The sequence below is a fragment of the Anser brachyrhynchus genome (genome assembly GCF_964034855.1).
Source record: "Anser brachyrhynchus genome assembly, chromosome: 14".
Lineage (NCBI taxonomy): Eukaryota > Metazoa > Chordata > Aves > Anseriformes > Anatidae > Anser > Anser brachyrhynchus.
The window spans coordinates 11,964,408-11,986,055 of NC_137709.1; the positions used below are offsets into that span (position 1 = coordinate 11,964,408).

At 65.3% G+C, this 21,648-nt stretch overlaps 1 protein-coding gene across 5 annotated transcripts in view; it reads right to left on the reverse strand.

Annotated features, from left to right (window-relative positions):
• Positions 1-8,763, reverse strand: part of CXXC5 (CXXC finger protein 5) — a 39,191-nt gene extending 30,428 nt beyond the window's left edge. For 4 of the 5 annotated variants that reach the window (XR_013939366.1, XR_013939367.1, XM_080555396.1 and 1 more), the window contains exon 1: positions 8,628-8,763. The gene's annotated coding sequence lies outside the window, so the exon portion shown is untranslated. Of the gene's footprint in view, positions 1-8,380; positions 8,510-8,627 lie in introns of those variants that run through there. The other variant, XM_080555395.1, reaches the window with a different exon arrangement.
• Positions 8,764-21,648: the final 12,885 nt, after the last annotated feature.

Genomic DNA, 21,648 nt, shown 5'->3' on the forward strand with positions numbered 1-21,648 from the left:
CCCAGCTTTAAATAGCAACTTCAGCTGAGCTGGGAGCCGCTGACAGACTCCCACTGCCTCCTCCCGCGGCTCGGCTCGGCTCGGCACGGCACAGCTTGGCACAGCGCGACTCGGCACAGCTGACCTCCCCGCCCCCCCCGGGGCCCTCAGGACCTCCCCATGCTGCTGCCCCGAGGTGACACACAGCCCCCTCCCCAGCACCTCTGCACCGCTGCCTCCCCCCCCCCCAGGCAAGGCAGGGCCCAGACAGATTGCAAAACCCCACCGGTGACGCTTTCTGCAGGGCCCCTGTGCCCCAGCTGCCCTTGTCCCCCCCTGCCCCCCACCTCCCGGGTCACTTCCCCTGCCTGTGGGAGGAAAAGCGTCCTCCCTGCATCCTCTTTCTGGACAAGCAGTGATTTAATTAACAGTTTCAGAAAGGGGCAAGCGCGCCGCACAAACCCAAACCAATCTTTCGGCAGCCGCACAACGCGGGCGCATGACGGGAGCCCACCGAGGCGAGCAGGGGCGCCTCGATTCAGCCGCGCGCCAAAGGCTCCTCGCAGGGCCAGGAGGTGTGAGGCCCACGCTAGCTGCTCTTGGGGCTCCCGGGGGCACCCGGTGGACTCCCCAGGCCAGCTGCTCCCCACGTGGCCAGCACCCCCGTCCCCCACCCCGCAGCTCCGTGCCACCCTGTGCCAAGGGGCGCTGGGCCGGCAGCAGCACCCAAGCACACCCAAACCTCCTGCCCTGCGCTGGGCCTCTGCTCCGCGGCCTCATCGCCGCCGCCCAGCCTGGTGGGTGGAGGACGAGGCTCGGCCCTGCCTGAGGCTGCCACGGTGCTGCTCAGAGCCCCCCTCCCCGGGACACCTCCCCAGGCAGGTGAGCCAGCAGCCCTGCTCGCCCCGCCGTGTCCTTCCCGGCCCTTCCACCACGCTGGAGCGCTGCAGGGGACCTGGGCGCGTGCCAGGGCTGTGGGCAGCAGGGACGTCCTGGTCCCCATTGTTGGTACACGCTCGTCGCACGCCCACGCGGCAAAGGATGCTCACGGAGAGCCGGGTGCTGGCGTGCCTCTGCCCACAGCCTCCGGCACGCCCCGGATCCGACCGGTAAAGCACGCATCGGTCCGGCGTCCCCCCCCGAGCCAGGCACACGCGATGGGCCCCACGGCGATCAGCCCCGCCGGGCCCCGCAGCCTGCCCCATGCCGTGCCCGCGCGCTGCAGCAGCACGGGCACACCGCAGCGGGATGCCCATGGGAGGAGGGAACAGAAGCGGCAGGCTGGAATAGGAGTGTGAAGAAACGCCTCTTGCGTGCTCTGTCCGGAGCCAGCGAACGAGGCCATATTTGAAATGCTTCGCATACCTCCGGTCATCAGATTAGCGAGATGAAGAAGGTAAAGCAGAGGGCAAGACGAGCACTCCCCAGAGTCAGCGATCCTCGGCCGCTCGCTCGCAGAGGTTACAGAAACTGGGGGAAAAGTCTCCGGCAACGGCACGGGGGAGCCAGGCACGGCAGGGGGACGGGGGGGCAGCGGGGCCAGCAGCAGAGGTGACAGCGCTGGTGGCACAGAGCAGCGGGGGGGGGGACACCACCGTGCCAGGTCCCAGCTGGCAGGCGGCACAGAGCAGCACAGCCGAAGGAGGATGGGGTGTACGGGGGCAAGAGGGCGGCGCGGGCAAGGGCTCTGCCTGCCGGGGGCTGCTGAAGCCGGAGAGGAGACAAGACCACACGCAACCCCCACGCGACACCTGAGGGCACAGCTCTAGCACTCTCCCTTGCCGTGGACTCAAATCTCCACCAGAGCAGAAAGAGAGAGTCCCGCACCGCCGTGGGGGGCTCCCATGGGCCTGCTCCACGTTTTGCACCGCTGTCAGAGGGTCTCAAGCCCCTCGGTAGCCACCGTCCAGCTCCACAGCCTGCCTCTGACCAGCAAGTGGGCTGAGGGATGAAGAGCCTAGAGAGCACGGGGACAGCCTGAGGGACACTCAGCCCCCGTGGGCGGTGGAAGCGAGAGCCGATGTTTAGGATCATGCAGAGGCACAGCCTTTGAGATGCTCAATTGACAGGCTCCGGACTCTGGCCTGCAAACAGCTTTTCTCATGGAGTTCTGAGGAAGAGAAAGAGGCACAAAAGCCACAAGAGCAGGTCCCAGCAAAAACAAGTGAGAATTAATGACCCCAAGACCCACAGGATGCCAAGAGACCACCTGGGGTCAGAATGGATGGAGCTGTGTTGCTCATTTGGGCACAGACGAACTCTCGAAAGGAAGACTGTGGGAGATGGATATTGCCCAGACATCTCTACAAAGAGCTGGAGTGGAGACAAGAACTCAAGGCGGGACTGCAAAGGCAAAAATGAGACATCCATCACGTCCTGGTGCTGGGCGAGACCAGGGCTGCCCTCACACAGCAGGCAGACGCCAGGAAATCAAGAGATGACCAAAGGCAGCAGAGGCAAAGGAAGCTGGAGGCGAACACCCCCAGCCTCATGCTACTGAAGCACAAATCCACACCTTGCTCAGGCCTGATCCATCCCCAGAACACAGACAGTGCCGAGCAAACTCACACCGGCATGGAATGGGTCTTATGGGCCCCACTCTGCCTGGCGGCCACAGCTGCCCCGTGTGCCCTGAGCCCCGCTGCCACGCCGAGAGCAGCGCAGCGCAGAGCGCAGCGGCAGCTTGCTGGGCCAGGACAGCGCCTTCTCCTGGGCCTTGGCTCCAACGTGGCTGCAGGGCAGGCGAGGAGCTGCTCCTGGAGCCCCTCCTGGCACCTGCAGGACCCAGTGCCACAAAGGTGACTGTCAGGCCCTCGGAATGAACCTGATCTAGCAACCCAGAAGTGAAAGACCATGTTTACGACGCAGCGCAGGGCATAGTTATCACCCACACCAGGCTCCCATTGAAGACCTGTGTTGTGCCTTTGATGAGGGAGAGAGCCAACGACCCAAGCCCTTCCCCAGCTCTCACCTCTCCAAGCCGGGGCACCAAGCGCATCCCACTTGGGAAGTCAGGAGATGGCATTTCTTTTCTTTGCCATCAGTTGTAGGGACAAGGCCAACATGAACCGTCCCATGGCTGGGCCAGCTCTCCACAGGCATCACTCTGTGAAGGTCTGCGTCCTGCCAGCACAAAGGATGCCCAAGTTAGGCTATGAAAGATCCTCTGGTACAAGCGATACCATTGGAGCAAGAGGAAACAGAGCCAGACCCTCAAATCCCAAGGCAAGAGCATGGATTGCAAGCCAAGCCTTGTAACGTGGATCCAGCAGGGCCATTATCCACATCCCTTTCCCATTCCATAACCTCACCCCTGGGTGGGTGCCCCCAGGGCTGGTCCTGCACAGAGGATGGGGCCGGTGACACCTCGCTGGAGGAGCGGGACAGGAGAGGCCACCAAGCAGATGGCTGAGCCCCTCGAGGGAGGCGCGTCAGCCCATGCCAGCGGGCAGAAGCACGCCAGGGACACCAGCAGCGGGAGCCTGCGGGGCAGTGCCGGCTGCTGGTCCGCGGTGTGCCGGGCTGGGACCCAGCCGGCAGCAGCCAGGGCGGCAGAGCCAGCGGGGGGCCCGCACGCACCGAGCGCGGCCGCCGAGCATGCCCGGCAGACAACGGCATTCGAGCACGGGCCCGGTGCATGCACAGATCCCAGCACTCCTACAAAACACAGGGATTCTCCCGCCTTTATTCTGCCTATTGAAAAACTTGTGACCTTAAAAATCCTTTTATTCGTATAATAACAGGCTGCCACCCGTGCACGGTAATGAGTGTCATCCCAGACTGTGCGGGGCCCTCCACCTGCTTCCAAGCCATCAGGAAAGATAAGCCAGGATGAAACCACCCCAACCACAGCACCGCAGCACATCCCGAGCTCTGTGGCATCTCAAAAGGAGGGAGCATGGGGCAGAGCGAGGACCTGCTCTGTGGCACATCCGCACCACAGATGCTGATGGACATGAACTCCATCTTCAACTCCGTCTTCGGACACCTGAGGGCCATTGGCCAGGGTGAAACACATGTATTTGGGGCTGGGTCACCCCGTCCAGCTGCCTGACTCTCTCTGCAGCTCTCCCAGGGCCCACGCCTGACCTCTCTCCTTCTGCCCCTCCTGCCCCACAGCTGCCCCTTCGCACCCTTCCCCACCCATTACAGCCCAGCCTGTGTCAACCCGCACCTGGCGCGCTCTGCCCTCTGCACAGGGCACAGCCGGACGTGCGTCCCCAGGAGAACAGCTCCAGCACTCCCCAGCCCGGGGTGACACCAGGCCACCTCCCACGCCCAAGGGCACGCATGGCGAGCGCTTGGGGCAGAGCCCTGCACCTGGTGCAGCGAACAGCACAGGACACGAGGGGCAGCTGGGACCACCCCTGGCCAGGGCGTTGAGGAGCCCCTGAATGGCCCCCACGTTCCCAGGAGTCAAAGTTGAGTCAGGGGAAAAGGAAAAAAAAAAAACAAAAAAAAACCTTTGAGTGCAATATTTTAGTTGAGCAACAGAGCATGAGTAAAGGACGGAGGCTTTTCGTGGTCTGGTGAGTTTAAGCTATGAGCTGAAAGTTTAACTATTAATACACTTAATCAAGAGGTTGTTCCTATACCCAGGGTTTAGGAAAACAAACGTGCCACCGGGGCAAGAGAGGAGCAGCAGCGGTGGGAGACGGGGCTGGAGCAGCCCAGCATGGCCCCGCTGAAAAGCTCCCTGGGGGTGCCTGTGCGGAGGGGGCCGCAGGCCTGGGACAAGCGGGGCCGGATCCGGCCCCAGCAGCACCCGCCCAGCCGCGGCTGCTCCACGCAGGACGGCAGGCAGGCAGCCAGGACAGGGCAGCCCGCACCGGTGAGCAGCAAGGAACCCGGGGCTGCCCACGAGCAGAAGGCGCCGGAGCCGCGAGGGCAGCACACGCTGGCTGCGAGGAACGGGAGCCCCAGATCCAGTCCCCTTCACAGCCATCTCCCTCCTGCCCCCAAAACAGGAGCTGCGGTGGGAGGGAGCGGGAGCGGACACGTCTGGGGAGGGAACGCTGACGGAAGTTGTGCAACGTCCCCGTGCCCCAGGACAACAGCGAGCAGCACCTGCGCTGCCCGCACCTGCCCACGCTCAGCCCAGACGGTGCTGAGCCACACCGGGCCCGAACACAGCCTCGGGGCCAGGTGGGCACCGGGCACGTCCCTGCCCCTCACGCCACACCCGCACCCCTTCGGCCCCGCTGAATCTCCCCGGCCACCTCCTTTGTTAGGGAGGCTGAATTTCGGAGCACGGCACCCACGAACCCCTCCTCCGCTGACCCACTTCACGCCTTGGGGAGCAGCGGGGGGACCCGAGCCCCCCAGCTGGGCAAGCACAATGGGATGCCCACGGCAGCACCACACTCGCTCACCACACTCGCCCTGCCACAAAATCCACGTCAAGGACGACTCGGCTCAACGCCTCAGACACCTCCTGCGTTTTCCCCACCGAGGCGGTGTAACTCCTCTGGCAGCGGGGGGAAGCCATGCGAGGCACTCACAACGCAGCCCCACGGCCCTCACCGAGCCACGGCGTCAAGCCACGAGCGCCCTGCTAGCGCCAGCCAGCGGGGACAGAGCCCCCAGACCCCCTCAAGCAAAGAGGAGAAGCCCCCCCGTTGCCCCGCTCTGCCCGCCGCCGGACGGCCCTGCGGCTCCAGCACCCGCCGCGGGAGGCCGGGACGAAGTTGTGCGCGCGGCCGGCAGGCCCTTTGTTACTTTGCTTTTGTTGTCACCCGCCGGCGCGTCCCCCCCCACGCCCGCCCCGAGGTCAGGGCACGGCAGCTGCCGGCCCTCCCCGCGCCACCCAGCGCCAGCCCCGTGTCCCCAGCGCGCCGGTGGGGCACGGCTGGCAGGGGACGCGGCGGCCGCTGCTCGTGGTGTGGCGGAGGCCAGCAGGAGCCCCGGGCTCGTGCCATACAGTGCCACGACGCGCTTGAATCCGGTGCTGTGGCAGGAGCTCTTGGCCACCCAGCTTTGGGCTTCCCGCTGTGTTTTGCCTTTCCTCGGGGGTGCGGGGTTTATTTGGCTGCCAGGGAGGACAAGTCATTCGGGAGAGAAATTTTAAAAAGAGGGTTCCGACAGACTGAGGAGCGGATGGGGAAGGGCTCCCACGCCTGCCAACCGGGCCCTGCGAGGAGAGCCAGCCCTGCCCTCCTGCTGACCAGCACCCCGGAGGCGAGCACCTCGGCCTGCCCCGCTCGCCCCCCGCCAGCCCCGCTGCCCCCAGCTCCTTGCCAAGAAGCAGCGGCAGCGAGGCTGGGGCAGGGAGCGCGGCCGGGGCTGGCAGGGAAGGCCCCGAGAGCCCCGGGCACCACTGGGGCCCAAGGGGACGGCGCTGGGGACGCTGCTGGCGGCTGTGTTTGGCACCCCCCAGCCACGAGGCGCCGTGCCGGGGACCCGCGACACCCCGGCGGCAGGCCCGCGGCCGCCTGAGCAAGGCCCAGGTGCAGCCGGGGCTGGGGGCTGTCGGCCGCGACGCGCTGGGGCCGGAGGAGCGGACAAAGCCGCCACAAAGGGGCTGCTGACACAGCAGGGCCCGCTTCCCGAGAAGCAAAACTTCCGCCACGCAGGGCGGGAGGCACGGCCCCAGGTACCCGCGGCAGGCCGGACAGCACCCCCGGGGGGGCACGGCGACCGCAGCCCCCGCCTGCCTGGGGCTGCCTGGGCACGTGAGCCCCGGCGGCTGCGAGGGAGCTGACCCGGGAGTAAAGGTTGCCAGGCCAGGGTCAGGCCCGGCGCGGCGCGGCACACATGTGATCCGTTATCGCAGGATGTGTGCGCAGCTTTGTTTATGTGCGGGACGCCGGGCGGGAGGGCTGCTCCCCCCCTGCCCTCTTCTCCCGATCAATCATTTGAGCAAAGAATGAAACGACCCAAACCAAACAAGGGCCTGCAATAAGAAGGACACCTCGGATGGCAGGATACGACCTCGCTGCGAGGAAAAAAAATAGTAATAATAAAAATAAAAGGGGGGGAAGAAAAAAAAAAGCAGCAGTTCACCCGTGGGGCCTGCCTGGCTCCGACTCAGCGGAGTTTCGTACAATAATCACAACATTCAGTCATCATTCACAAAATCCACTATCGCTTTACAGCTGGCAGCACCCGCTCTGGATGCGTATTAGATATATTACACATTGTACACTGCGATTCGTCTGCTTCCATTTAATCTTTTATTCTTAGTGTACGTTCAGTGCCCTCACATCAAACACAGGGGGAGCGGAGCTTTATGAATTGCATATTACAGATCCGGCAGCGAAGTGGGAAAAAAAAAAAATTTACTTTGCGAGGGGAGAAAAAAAAAAAAAAAAAAACTTCGGTTACTTGTTACACGCGGCTCCGCCGCACCGCGCGGCACCGCTCCCACGGCCGCCCCGCAGCCGTCGCCGCCGGGCAGCCGCGCTGCCTCCGCCGCCGAGGCGACACCAGCCCCCGGCGGACCGGAGCCGGCTGCGGGGAGGGCAAAAGCGGCCGGGAGCCGAGCGCGGAGGGGCCGCCGCCGCCCCCCCCCCCCCCGGTGCCCACCCCCCCGGTAGCACCCCCCCCCCCCCGCCCCCCCGCTCCCTCGCCCCCGCCGCGGGGGGACCCCGAGCGCCGCCGCGGCTGGGTCCCGGCGCCCCGCGGGTGGCAGCGGCCGGCCCCGCTCGGTGCCCAGCGCCCGGCCCCCGCCGCCCGGCCCCGCCGCCTACCCCCGGCGCGGGCGGACGGCGCCGCGGCCCCGAGCCGGCGCGGCGCTAGCGGGCGCCCCGCTGCCCGCCGCCCCCGCCGCCCCCGGCCGGCCCCGCCGCCGCCACCATTGTCACCCGGGAAACCACCGGCGGCCGCGCCGGGCACGCCGCGGCGGCGATGCTTGCGGCGGCCTGGGGCGGCGGGGAGGGCTCGCCACCCCCCCCCCCCGGCCTCTTCCTCCTCCTCCTCCTCGTCCTCCGCCCCCGCTCCCACCCCCGGCCCCGTCTCCGGCGGCCTCGCCGCCAGCCGGCACCGGGCAGCGCCGCCCGGTAGCGCATCCCGGGCGGGCGGGGAGAGGGGGGGGGGGGGGACAGAGGCTCGGCCGCGCCGGCAAAAACTTTGCTCGTTACGAGGCGGCCGCCGGCAGCCCGGGGAGGCGGCGGGGCCGCCCGGGCGCCGCTCGAGCAGCAGCGGCCGCGGCCACCGGCGGGCCCCGGGGCGGGCAGGCGGGCAGGCGGCCAGCTCCGCGCCCCGCCGCCGCCACCGCCGCCGGGCGGGCGGAGCGGCACCGAGCGGCGCGGAGCGGTGCGGAGCGAGGCGCAGCAGCCGCGCCGCCCCCGGCCCCGCCGCCCCGCTTCCCCCGCCGCCCCCCGCCAAACTTTTTTCCCGAGACTTTTTCCCCCAACTCCGCCGCCGCCGCCCGCCGGGGCGGCCCCGCGGGGCCGGCACCTACCGGCGGTCCGGGCGCGAGAGCGGGAGCCGCGGCTGGGGCACGGAGCCGCCGCCGCCGCCGCTCCGGGCAGCGCGGCCGGGGCGCGGCGGAGGGGAAGGGGAGGGAGGGAGGGGTGGGGGGGGGGGGGCTGCGGTGGGGCGGCCGGGGCGCGCCGCCGGGGGCTCAGCACCTGCCCGGTGCCGGGGAGGGGGCCCGCCGAGAGGGGAGCCGAGGCGGGCACGGTGCCTCGCCGCCGCCGCACACCCACCTCCACATCGCCGCTCGCTCTGGGAGTGCACAGCCCCCGAAACGCGCTGCACGGCGCTGCCGCGGCCGCTGCCCGCGGCTGCCGGCAAAACCCGGACCGGACCGGACCGCCCCGCGCCGAGCCGCGCCGAGCCGCGCGCGCCCCCCGCCGCCCCACGCGCGCGCCGCCCGCCGCCCCCCCGCCCCCGCCCCCCCCCCCCCCCCCGGGGCCCGACCCCCCACCCCCCACCCCGGGTCGGCACCGAGCGCTGCCCGCGAGCCGCCCGCCCCCACGGGTGTCCCCGACGCGTGTCTGTGTGTCCCCCCCCCTCCCCGTGTCCGTGTCCCCCGACCCCCACGGGTGTCGCCCGCAGGTGCCCGCCCCGCGCCCCACCCGCCCCCACGGGTGGCGTCGCCACGTCCCGTCCCCCCCCCACCACGTCCTGCCGACCCCCGTGGGGTGTCGCTGGGCTGTGCCCCCCCCCCCCCCCCGTCCCACCGACCCTAAGGCGTGTGGCCGAGTGCCCCCCGCGTCCCGCCCGCCCCCACGGGTGTCACTGCCGAGGGACACCCGCTGCGTCCCGCTGACCCCTGGGGGTGTCCTTGTGCTCCGAGCCCCCACGCGTGGCCCCCACATCCCCCCCCGTCTGCTCCCATGGGGTGTCACTGCTGTGTGCCTCCCGTGTCCCGTCTGTCCCCAGCAGTGTCACCGCGGCGTGCCCCCCACGGGCCATGCCCCCCACAGCCCGTCCCCCCCTGTGGTGTCACCCCACTGTGACCCCTGGTGTCCCCCGTGTCCCATCCACACCTGGGGGGTGTCACCGCGCTGTGACCCCCACGGCCCGCCCTACCCACGCGGAGTGTCACACCGCTGTGCCACCTGCCCCACGGGTGTCACCACGGTGTGTCCCCCACGGCCCACCCGCACCCCTGCGATGTCACCCTGGCATGCCACCCCCAGCCCCACCTGCCCCAAGGGTGTCCCCCCACCGCGCTCCCCCACGTCTCATTCGCCGTCCTACCCCTCTGCCTGCCCTGTCCCCCCATCCGTCCCCACGGGTGTCACCCCACCCCGTGCCGCCACCGCCCCAGGGTGCTCCCCTGTCCCCCACCCCGTGACGTTTCGCCTCGGCGCGTGCCCCATCCCACCGCCCCCCAGCTGGCACAGGGCAGGCGGGCGAGGCCACCCCTTCGGTCTGAGCGCCCCCAACACCTCTGCTGCTGGCAGGGACGGTGCTTGGGTCCCCCAGCCCAGCGCCCCCAAGGCTGCCGCCACCCCCCAGCCCGCGGGGGCGAGGGGCTGGGACACCCCGCTCCCCCCGCAGCACGTCGGCCATCCCTGGGGGGCACCGGGCCCCCCGGTCTCACTGATAACCCCAGCGCAGTCACCGCTGGCCACGCTTCAGAAATTCCCCTGAACGCACGGCATCGAGGCTTCAGAAATGATGCCTCACCTCGAGGGAGGGGACGAACACCTCCCCGGTTTGGACCCTGCTGAGAAGTTTTCTGCAAAACTTTTTTTTTGCATCATTTTTCTTTCCCCTGGCACGGTGGAGCTGGCTGCAGGATGCGTCCCCGCTCCGCTCGAGCGAGGCTGAGTACCAAGCCTCCGCTAAAACGCACGCAGCCCAGAGTTCGGGGGATTTCTTTCCCAGTTTTGAGTGGTGGGAAATGAAAAATTGGAGCTAAAAATTCATTAAAACTCGCTCTTCAGCAGAGAGCACTGCAGCTTTCCAGGGACAAACAGCAACAAGCCCTCAGTCCTGCAGCCTTTTTGGTTGCCAGCAAATATCCAAAACCTTCCAAAAGAAAACACTGACAAAAATGAAACTCGTTTTTGTTGCCGTTGATTTTTTTTTTCACAGGAATACAAAATCACTTCCCACCCCGCCTGAGTCTTTAAATGAAACAAAAATGTAGACGGTGCAACGAGGGGGTGCGGGGGGTAGGAACCATAACGTGAAAGCGCTGTGAATGCGTTGTTTGTATTTGATACACGTCTTGTTAATTATGCAAGTTTCACATATTTAGCAACTGGGATTTTCAAATGCGGTTGCTGCTGGTGTGACGATGCTCTCGCTTCCCCACGAGTGCCTCGAGCCCCGCACGGGCACTTCCAAAAAAATAAAAAATAAATCTCTCTTCTCCAGTGCTGCAGCGGGGACAGCAGGCGCCGTGGGGGCGAGTGTGGCTGTGGGGCCAGCCCCACGGCTGAAGGACCCCACGAGGGACCATTGCCACCCGTCCCACTCCTCACCCCGGTCCTTGCGCAGGCGGCCAGACTCGCCCATGCCTCAGTTCTCACACGAGGCTCGTGGATGCTGGTGGCACTGGTGGCACTGGTGGCACAGGAGAGGGACAGGTCCCCCCTGCCCGCACCCTGAGCAGTGACCTACGAAGCCCGTAGGAGCCCACAGCCACCTAGCGGGTGGACTCATCGCCATGAGTCCACCCACTACGCTGCCACGGGCTTCGTGGGGCTCCAGTGCATTTCTTTTGCCCTTTTTTCCCCATTTTTATGGACCTGGGTTTGTCCTAACCTACCAGTGCCGCCATGGAGCCGACTTCCCCCTCGCAAAGGCAGGGTGGTGGCAGGGCCCGCAGCAGCTGCGCCTGGGTTTTGCACACACCGTAGCATGATCTCACTCTCGGCTTATTTGGAAAGCTCGAGTCGATGGGAAGTACCTGTGCTGAGGGCTGAAGTCATTCCAAGCGTGCTGGGCTGCCTAACGGCGCTTGGTGCCCGAGGGATGCGGTGGGGGAGCCCAGCCCACCGGGACCAGCCCTGAGAGGGGAAACTGAGGCACGGAGCCGAGTCGTGAGCTGCTCAGCACCACGCAGGAAGCAGGGAGCAAAGCCGGGGCTGCAGCACGGCGACCCCCCCGGGCTCCTGAGCATCCCTGGCGCTGGTACCCACTGCCCCACATCCTGCTGCGAGAGCACGGGACGTGCCAGGCGGGTCCTGAGCGCCAGCGGCTGCTCCCTGCGCAACCCCGTTAAATCCACGCGGACCTGCCTTTGCTCTGGAGAAATTCCCGGCCTTCCTGTACAGCAGAAAGGAGGCCGGGACGCTGAGCCCCGGGCACAGGCGGCCCCTGGGCCTCCTCCCTGCCCCCGGACCTTCTCCCGCAGCCTGCCGGGGGCGGTGGGAGCGGTGACCCCCGGGGCTGCGGGACAGAGGGCGAGGAGGGGGGTGGGGAGCACAGCGGCTGGGGAGGGAAGGTGAGGAGCGTGGGGGTGGGGGCCGAGGGGGGTGGGGTGGGAGCTGAGGGGGATGGGGCTGGAGGGCAGAGAGGACGGGGATGGAGGGCGCACGGGTGAGGGTGGCGATGAAAGCGGACGGGGGCCGGAGGATGAGGGGACAGGGCGGAAAGCAGGCGTGCAAGCAGCAGCACTGCCTCCAGCCCGTGTGTGCCAGAAGCGGTGCCAAACCCTGCCCCGCCACGCAGGGCACGTGGCTCCCGCAGCGAGGCCCTGTGCTGTCTCCTCTCCCCGGCTGCTGAGCAAATCCAGGACCTCTGCGCGGCTCCAGGCAGAGGCCCGGGGCCGGGCAGCCGCAGCATTGCTGGCATAACAGCGGGGAGCCGAGGCCGGCACCCGAGCGCTGCAGACGGAGCCGGGCGGGCGGCGGGCCAGCGGCCAGGCAGGGAGGTGACGGCGGGGTCCGCGCAGGTACAGCGGCCCCGGGATGCCAGCGGGATGCAGGGCTCCGTGGGACAGCGGCTGGAGGGCTGCCAAGGCTGCGTGAGAAGATGCGTCCCAACAACCTCCTGCGCACAAGCGCGTTCCAAAAAAAACCCAACCCGAAAACCCTGAGCCCAGCCGCTGTGATCCAAGTGGGTTACAGAGCTGGCACCCGCTCACCACCTCCTCCGTGCCACGACCCAGCGCGGATGCAGGGCTGCAGGGACCCAAATCCGGACAGATGCGAACGCCAGCGCCTCTCCGTGAGCCCCTTGGCAACACCCCTGAGGTGGGGGCCTGGATTCTCCCAGCCGCCGACACCTGTAGAGATGGGTTCCTGCTGGAAAGCACCCAGCACCAGGGCGCTCAGCAGGGTGCAGTGCTGCGAAGCTGCTCTGGATGCAGCGCTGGGGGAGCCCCCACCCCAGCTGGCTGCTGCAAGCCCGGCATCTTTGGAGAAAGCAGCTTGCTCCTTGGTGCTGCAGGAAAATGGGGCGGCAAGCGGCAGTCGGGCTCTGGGTGTTAACCTGCAGGTCGGAGTGAGCCCCTCCATGCCCAGCCCTGCAGAGGCACCCCCTGGCCCCGAGCCCGGAGGCCCCCCCAAGCCAGCACCGGCTTTCAGGGCGCAGAAGCTTCAGGCCCCAAGAGCTGCATGCCCGGAGCAGCACGTAGCCCTCGGCCAGCCGCGCCGCGCATTAATTGAGGCTCTGTCTGTGTTAATTTTTAACCCCAGCTGTCTCCCACATGGCGGGCACTCGCCGCAGTGGCTCGTCCTGGCCCCTGCTCCCAGGGACGTGCTGGGTCCGGCCACCCCATCCCGGAAAGGGCCGGGGGGGGGACGAGCTCCTGCGGCATGGCCCTGGCCGGATCTTCCCCCCCCCCCCACCGTGGGACCCAGCGCGGGGCCGGGGGGGACGCAGCTGGGGGCAGGCGCGCAGGGCTGGCCGGCGCAGCCGGGAACGGGGCGGCTGCGGTCGGGGCTGTCCCACGACTCCTTGCAAACTGCAGCAGCCGTTGCCCGGGAATGTCCTGGCAGGAGGGACCCGGGCCTCAAAGCAAACACGCGCGGCGGCAGTTGGGAGAAGGGCAGGAAGCCGCCTTCCCTCTGCCCTCTCCCACCCCGCGCGGCTGCGTGCGCCCCGCCGTGCGCGGCATGGTGGCGGAGCGGCTCGTCCCCGCGCTGCAGGGCGAGGGCAGCGGCCGGTGGCTCGGTGCCCTTTCCCTGCCGGTGGGAAGGTGGCTGGAGCTGGCAGCCTGGTGGCCAACATGGGTCCGCAGCTGGGGGTCGAGACAGGACCCCCCCCCCCCGCCCCCACCACCACGCAGGCTTTTCTGTGGGCTGAGCAGCTGCCTGCGGCAGTGCCAAGGGGGCTGGGACCCCGTGGGGGCATCAGGGTGCCCTGGGGACAGAGGAGAAGGGCAAAAGCACGCGCTGTGCTTCCGCAGAGCCCAGAGGCGCGTGGGACCGGTGCGCGGTGAGCGGGCGGTGCTGCCAGCACGCCTACGGCGTGGCAGCAGAGGAGCTGCGAGGACACTCGAGCCGCAGCGTTCCCACCTCCGGGGACCCTGGCAGGCGTTTTTTAGAGCAGGGATTCGCCTGGAATTCAGACGCCCACGTGGTCCAAAATAGCCTCGCTCCAGCATCCGGAGCGCCCTGCAAAAGCCATCTGCCTGCACAGGCTGGGCGGGCAGCCGGGACGCGGCCGGGTCCCTTCCTGGTGGCTCCCGCTGCACGTGGCTGCTGCGAGCGGCCGGAGGCCGGTGCCCCAGCCCTGCCAGCCAAAAAGGAGCGGCAAGCCCCGTGACCCTCAGGCAGGACGGGGACACTCGTCCTGGGACACAGCAGCACAGCTCTGCCAGTGCCTGCAGCTTTTTGGCTCTCCCCAGGCATCTGCTCAGCAGCCAAGTCTGGGAGGACACCAGCGACACAAAAGCGTCTGTTCTCAGACCGAGGTGGAAGCTGAAATCCAGAACAAGCCAGACAGAAGAAAAGCTCTTCCACTTGTATCCTTCCATGCTGCTTCTCCTGGCCAGCCCTGTTTGTCCATCCCTCGCACCACCAAATCCAGCACTGGTCCCGTGGCAGAACAGCACCCCTCAGCCCCAGCACCTGGGAAGGGTGAGGAAAGGATGTCTGCTCAGGGAGCCCCCTCCTCACAAGTCCCCACAGCGGGGACTGCAGGGACAGATTCTGAATCGCTCCTGCCTGCAGCAGCACTCCGAGCAAACACTGATGGTTGAAGGCAACTGCGATTTTAGAGGAAGATATGTAAGTGAAATGATTTCCTCGGGAAATATCAGAAGTTACTTATGGCAAGAGCTAATTTGGGCACGCTTGAGTCAGGAGCTGTGGAGGAACAACCACAGAAGCCGTGCTGGCCTCCCCCTCACCAGGATGGCAGTCAGGGCACCACCTTCCCCCAGCACATCTACCTCCATGCCACCTGCCCTGAGGTCTTGCCCAGCCAGCTTGCCCACAGGCAGCCCTCAGCGGGGACAGACCTTGAGAAAAGGCAGCCTTGGCAGGGCTCACGGCCCCATGCTGAAGGAGATCTCGGGGGTCTGAGTCCCTGAGAACCACGGTGGGTATCATCTGGGCACGCTTCTGTTTTATTGAGGACCACAGAGAAGCAATGACCTGGAGGCAAGCTCGCAGTGCAAGCCCTGGCTCACAGCAGCATCCCTCCGGGCACGCCTGTGTGCACGGGCCAGCAGCTGGCAATGGGCACGGGAGGAAGGTGGTGTCCGGGTTGCCTCCGCGGGGAACCTTCCCCACCTAGCAGGGAAGCCCCGGGGCAGGTCCCCGGCTGGGGAGCTGCTGCCCCAGCTGGGCAGGCCTGGGTGCAGAGCCCTGTGACAGCGAGGACAGCGGCGTGGGGGGTCTCTGAAGAAGCGCCCGAAGAGGTCTCTGGGAAGAGAAGTGCACTGGGTCCTGACGCTGTGGGATCCCACCGGACACGCTTCCCGTTTCACAACCCCTCTTTCCAGCAGCGCCCTGGCCACTGCTGCTGCCACCAGAGCACCTTCCCCTCTGGGGCTGGGCTCCTTTGCCCAGCTCCCCTGTCTTAGGGAGCAATCACCCTTGCACTTACACCTGTGTGCCGGAAAAGTGCCCCAGGCCCAGGGCACTCCTCTGTGCTCCCATGTTCTGGCCGTAAAGACACCAGCAGCAACTTGCGATCAATGCTATTGAAAGGAGCTGACAGATCTGGCTGTATGGGTATAGGAACCTGTCCCCCTTGAGCTCTTAAACGCTATCCGTCATCCAGGCTGATGCCACCCCGCGCTGATCTGCAGCCTGTAATGGATTGGAAGATGTCAGAAGGACCCACTAAGTCCAGATATGTCTTCCTCCAGAAAGGGAGCTTAGGGGCTGAGCAATAACCAGGCATCCCTTACATCACAGGCTTGCTCCTTAACCTCCTAAGCCACCTTGAAGTCATCTCTCCTTGCTTCATCTTCAAGGGACCCTTCAATAGCAGAGTTTGACTGAAAGGGTGGCAGCAAATGCTCAGGCAAACAGAGATGTGCAAGGGTCCCATCTGGGTCTTCTGCGGGGTCGCAGCACCTCGTGCAGCCTCCTCAAGAGCAGCAGCAGTCGGGTGCACTCGCCTTGCTGCTCCTGCTGCCTGGGAGGCCACCTCCTCACCAAGAACCCTCCGCAGCCTGTCCAGGAACACGGCTTGTCACCAGGACCGGCTCCCCAGCACCCCACCTCACCTCTCTGCTCCCCCCCACTGAAGGCTTCCTGTGCTCAGGGAGGAAACCTCTGCAGCTCCCCCAAAACCTCTGTCACTGAAAGCCCCCGAGGGTGGCGTAGAGCCGGGCCTGAAGCTGCTTTGGGCACCATCGGAGTCATAGCTCCATTTCTTCCGGGGCAAACACAACTCAAGAAAGCACGGCAGAGAGCCAGCCCAGAGTTGGATGGGAACAGATCACCATTTCCTTACCTAGGAAGACCAACTGGACTTGTCAAGAGGAAAGAAATTCATCTACATCTCACACATATGGTCTCATCCTAATGGATATGTATGAGCATAAGGGAAGAAGAATAACCTTCTGGTTAGGCTAAGGGCTTGGCAGTTGAGATTTCGAGATGCTATTCTCAGCGCTGTCCACACCTTGCTCCAAAGCCTTGGAAAAGCCTTCATCCATTCCCAGACCTCACTTTTCCGTCGGGAAACACGGCCAATACCTATTTTGTGCTCGCTGCAGAGGAGAGAGGACAGACGTCTGAGATGCGTTTCCCCCCTTGGTTGACTCTTGTTTCAACTTAAAGAGAGCAAGCAGGAGAAAAGGAGAGAATAAATAGAAAGTCGCCACGAGGCAGAGCATCCCAACGCAGGCATCGTGGCGGCCGCCTTGTCATCCCGGCAGCTCACAACTGAAGGGCGAGAAGACAAAACCCACCCGGCCCCGCTTCTCTTTTCATAACGTACGGCCACGGCAGCGTGCCCCCGTGAGCGCTGCTCCTCACAGCCCAGGGGCAGATTCAAACCCTCTGCGGGAGCAGGGCAAAGCAATCCTGATCAGATGCCAGCACAGGCTCCATCCTCCTCCTCCTCCTCCGCCACCGCCGCCTCCGAGCACTCACGCAGGAGCCCCAGCCCTGCGAGGAGAACGTGGAGCAGCCAGAGCAGCAGTAAATCCTTCCCTGCAGCCCAGGGCTCTGCCAAGCTCTCCCTTCCACCCAAATTTATGGAAAAGCAGGTCCCTGCCAGCGAAGCACAGTACAATTGCAAGGTGGAACAGACGGTGCTCGCCGGCTGCTAAAAGGGCTCCTTTCAGCCTCCTCCGCCCCCAGCCCTCCTCGCTCCCCGGCTCAGGCTGCCGTCCCTGGTGGCCCGGCGAGGGTCACCCCCGAGCCCCAGCGCTGCTGGGAGAGGAGCCCTGGGCTCAGCAAGGGGGGCGAGAGCCACAAGCGGGGAGCCGCCGAGGATTTGGTGGTGGTGGCAAAGGTCAGCCCCGCGCCAGCCCCTTCCTCTGCTGTCACAGCAGAGGTGGAGCTGACAGTGGACCCGAGTATTTGCATTTCCCGATGGCTGCGTGCTGAAATTTGCAGTCTTAATGGTGCATTAATGCTGGCTCCTGCATTTCATTACGTCTGAGAGCGAGGAAAGGCACAAAGCGAAAATAAAAATTCCCCAGCCCTTCACCTCCACCCAGCTGGTCCAAGCCTGGCCACCGAACGCCTGCATCCATCGGCTGCTTGCTTGCCCGGCTGCGAGCTGGCCCCCAGCCTGGAGGCACACGTCTGCAGAAACCTCAGCTCCGCGCTTCTGTTGCTCCTAAAGCCTCACATTTTCTTCATTTATCCTTCAGCCTGGGGTTAAAGCCCTGCCCTGCTCTGCTCCTCCGTGTGCATGCAGACGTCGCTTTCCAGCAGTGGCTCCTCGGCCGCCTTCCCGCTTCACCTCCTTATTTTAGGCAGGTCAGGGAATTCAATATACTTTTTGCCCAAATCAAACTTGGCTGCCTCTGCTCTGCCGCAGCCTGGACGCTGATTTCTGTGCCTGAGCTAAGTATAAAGCACTTGGAAGCCTCTCTGGTCTGAAAGCGCTGGAGGATGCCGGGAGCCAGGGTTTGTGAAAAGGAGCAGGAGGGAGCAAGGGCAGCGCTGGGGGGGCTCTGCAGGGAGGGCTGGGGGTGGCAGGAGAGGGCTCAGCCTGGGGGAACCTCCTGGCTTGTGCCGGAGCAAAGCACGAGAGCGAGATTTGGGGTGCCCAGGAAGCCGGTGCCCACCCTCTGCCTCTCTCAGCCCTCGTGTCCCAGCCCAGGGCACGGTGACGGAGCCCGGCAGCCCAGCGCAGGCAGAGGGGAGCAGGCGGGCGGTCGCACCCACTCCTCTGCCCTTCGGCCCTGCACGCTCTGCGCCCGCTCCCGCTTTGCCCGCGGGGCTCCGCTCCCTCCTCCCCCTGCTCTGAGACTGGCGAAGGTCTCGGCCATCAGCACCAGGCAAGGGAGGAGGCATTGCCCCGGCTGCCCGCGCCCGCACCGTCCCCAGCTGCAGCCCCACACTCCAGCCTCTCCATAACCCTTCTGGAAAGCAGCTGGCCAGAGCCCGTCCTGCCCACGGCAGCCCAGCGATGTCGGTGTTGTGGTGACGGTGGCGGGGGCTCCCTGCAGCCGGCCCCCGCACCCAGCCTCCGCGCCGAGCCTTCCACCCTCAGCCTCCGCCCGCGGCCGCCTCCTGCCCAGGCCTGCCCTGCCTTTCCTGGCCGTAAAAACAACGGGCAGTGGAAACATTTCGGAAACACTTTTTACAGTTCTCTAGACGGGGCTGCAGTTAACCCCTGCAGGAGCTGGCTGCCGTCGGGAAAAATAATTCAATTCCAGCCAGATTATTTCACGGGAAAAAGCTTGGTTTTGATACCGCTTTTAATGCAGGCTTTCTGCACTGCTCCTTGCGCTCCGTCGGCTCTCCCTGTCCTCATGTACTGCCATGACCCAGGGCGTTTTCTGGATCAAACACTGTCACTCGCCACTGAAACTCCTCGGGACTTCGTGGAGCTGCCCTGCTTTGCTGGACCAGGGGAGCGTGGCCGGTGCTGCTCCACGGCAGCTCGGGACAGAGCCCTGCTGACACCCAGCCTCTGCTAGCCCGCGCTCTGGGCTATTTTCAAAGGCACCTACAGAGCATTAGGTCACAGCTACTAAAATAGCAGATTCCGGTCCAAATCAGGGTGATGAGCACATTTTGTCCAGACCTTGCCCAGGTTCCAAGCATCCCAGCTCCTGTCCCCCCCTCCCAGTGGCATTCATGGGGTGGCTGGGCCACACTCAAGAGCAGCGGGACACAGGGAGGTCCTGGGGCTCGGCGCCTCCTGCTTTTGCTCCGGGCAAAGCCCCCAGGCCACGTCTGTAAGAGGGTGAAATGAGGAGCCCCAGATCAGTGCAGAGCCTCACGCTGGCAGCTCCAATCTCGGCAGCTCCCGGAGACGGCGGCTGCAGGACGTGACATTCCCGTCATTTTATCTTCACACATGGGCAGTTTCCAACCAGCGCTTTGCTATGCCCACAGCAAAGACTGAGCTCTTCCACCGCCTGGCACGTAAGTGGGGACAGGGCAAAGCCCGTGTCCTGCAAGCGGCCCGGAGAAGGGGCACCGTCCTCCTGAGCCCGGCCGGAGCCCACGTGTCAGCCCTGCCACCAAGGTCCCCGGGCAGGGACAAACGCTGCCCGGAGTTAGAAATCCTTGGGCAACGCTGTGGCTGGGGGTCAGGGCTCTGGGTCCCGAACTGCCTTGTCCTGGCCCCAGCCATCACCCTCTGTGTCCCACTGCCCCGCCGGACCCATCGCCCCACACGGCGTCCCGGGGGACTTTGCTTCAGTGCCGCGGCTGCTCCCCCTCCCCGAGGGCTCCGCACCTCGATGGGTGCTTCAGAGGCAATCGAAATCGCTATTTTTGCCTCGGGAGAATTCAGCAGCAATTCAGACAAAAGCCTGGGATTTGGGCCATCTGCATTCGCCATCAGCTACTGCTGATGTCCCACAGGACTTAACTGAGTCCCCAAATCACACTGTGGCTCAGTTTTGCCCTGCATAAAGCAGAGAGGCTGCTCCTTTATCTGTCACATGCTTTACCCTCCCTTTGCAAACTCTCCGGGGCAGAGACAGCCTCTCCTTGTGGGGACTGCCTTCATCTTGGCTGGAAAAATGAAACCTTCAAGCATCTTGCTGTAGCAGTGTAATCTGTCTGCACTTGAAAAATGGACCTGTCCTCACCCTGAACAAGGGCTGGGCTTCCCTCCTTAAATTACTTGTTTGCACTGCAGAACTGGCTTGCGTTCCCCGTGTGAAAACACGAGCACGGGGGCATTGCTCGGGGTTCCAGCAGCTGGGGTTTGACCAAATGCTCTCGCACAGGAGAGGGGCTGCAGCTCAGGGAGGAGGCGAGGGAAGGAGGGGTTGTCCCCTAGTGTCAGCTGTCCCAGGACGTCTGCTGCTCCCGGCCAGCCTCTGAGCATGGTTCGACATGTCTCCTAAATCCAGCAGTGCCCAAAACCTCCATCCAGGCTGGGGAAATGGCTTGTGGAGGTGCCAGAAGGCCAGTTCCCCAGGGCAGGCTTGTTGCCTCGGGGAGACCTTGGTCTGCCAAGGAGAATGAGAGCCCGGCTGGAGGGCAGGGAGGAGAGAAGCCACGGAGAGCCAGGCTGGGGCTGTGGGGGGACAGGTGCCTGGGAGCTGGAAGCCACAGAGGGGTCCTGGTGGCACTGAGGCCCTTCATGGAGCTGCAACCTTCTGCCAGTACCCCAGTCACTTCTGCAGCCAGGGGAAGGTTTGCAAGGAGCTGAGCCCCTCCAGCCCTTCAAATCCAGTATTTCCCTCCATGCATCTGTGCCTTCAAATGAACACCAGGGCTAGATGATTTGATGACAGTCTCCATGGCCCTCAGGAATTCAGCTTCTACTTCCATTTCCCTCCATTTCCACCCTGGTCTCAGCTGAGAAACATCTCTTCCACCTTTCCCATGGCTCTTCCAGCACCTGGAGCCTGTGGAGCTCCCTTGGAGCACGGGCAGGGCACAACGGCTAGTGCTGGGGCTGTGCCACCCACCCCGCTCTGCTTCCCTGGTTCCTGGGATACCCAACAGGCAAGGACCCGCAGCCCAAGCGGGCACCCCATCTCCCTGCCCCTGCACCTGCACGAGGCGATGGGGACACGTCAGGGCTCTGCTTTGCTGCCAGCATTCCCCCGTCGGGACTGCTGGGGCAGGATGCCCAAACAAGCAGCAAGGGCCGTGCATCGTGCAGCTGTGCTTGCTACTGCTCCAGGCCTGCTTGTGTTGGACCCCAGGTGGCATCCCCGAAACTGCAGAGCTTTCCCCTCCAGCCATGGCAGAGGGCTGTCCAGGCAGCATGTCCTGCCTGGAGGTAGCTGGGACAGTGGGATGCCATCTGCCCTCCCTTCAGCTGGCTACAAGCTAGGGAACCACCCCCTAAATTTGGCGACGCTGCCGTCTCATCTCCTGGTGGCCTGGGACCTGGAGCACCCGTGGGGAGGGATCAGAGGAGGATGGCATCGCCTCCCACCCAGCACGGGGGGACAAAAGGGCAGCAGGCTTTGGTGGCAGCAAAGCCTTCCTCCTCCTCTTCCAGACGACGAGCTCCTGGGGCACCGGTGGCCCTAGGGACGTCCAGGCTCGGTGGGGGGAGGCAGAGGAAGAGCCCCCTGTCCCTGGTGGAGCAGCGATGGAGGAGCCGGCAGAGTTGCCATGGAGATTTTCTCCCTAGCAGATGCTCTGGGCAGGTGCAAGAAGAGGCTCTGCCCCCCTCGCTGTGCGGCACAATGCCAGCCGGATCCTGCAGAAACAGGAAGCCTCTGCAACCGCCCGCCTGGCAGCCCAACGGCCACCGCCG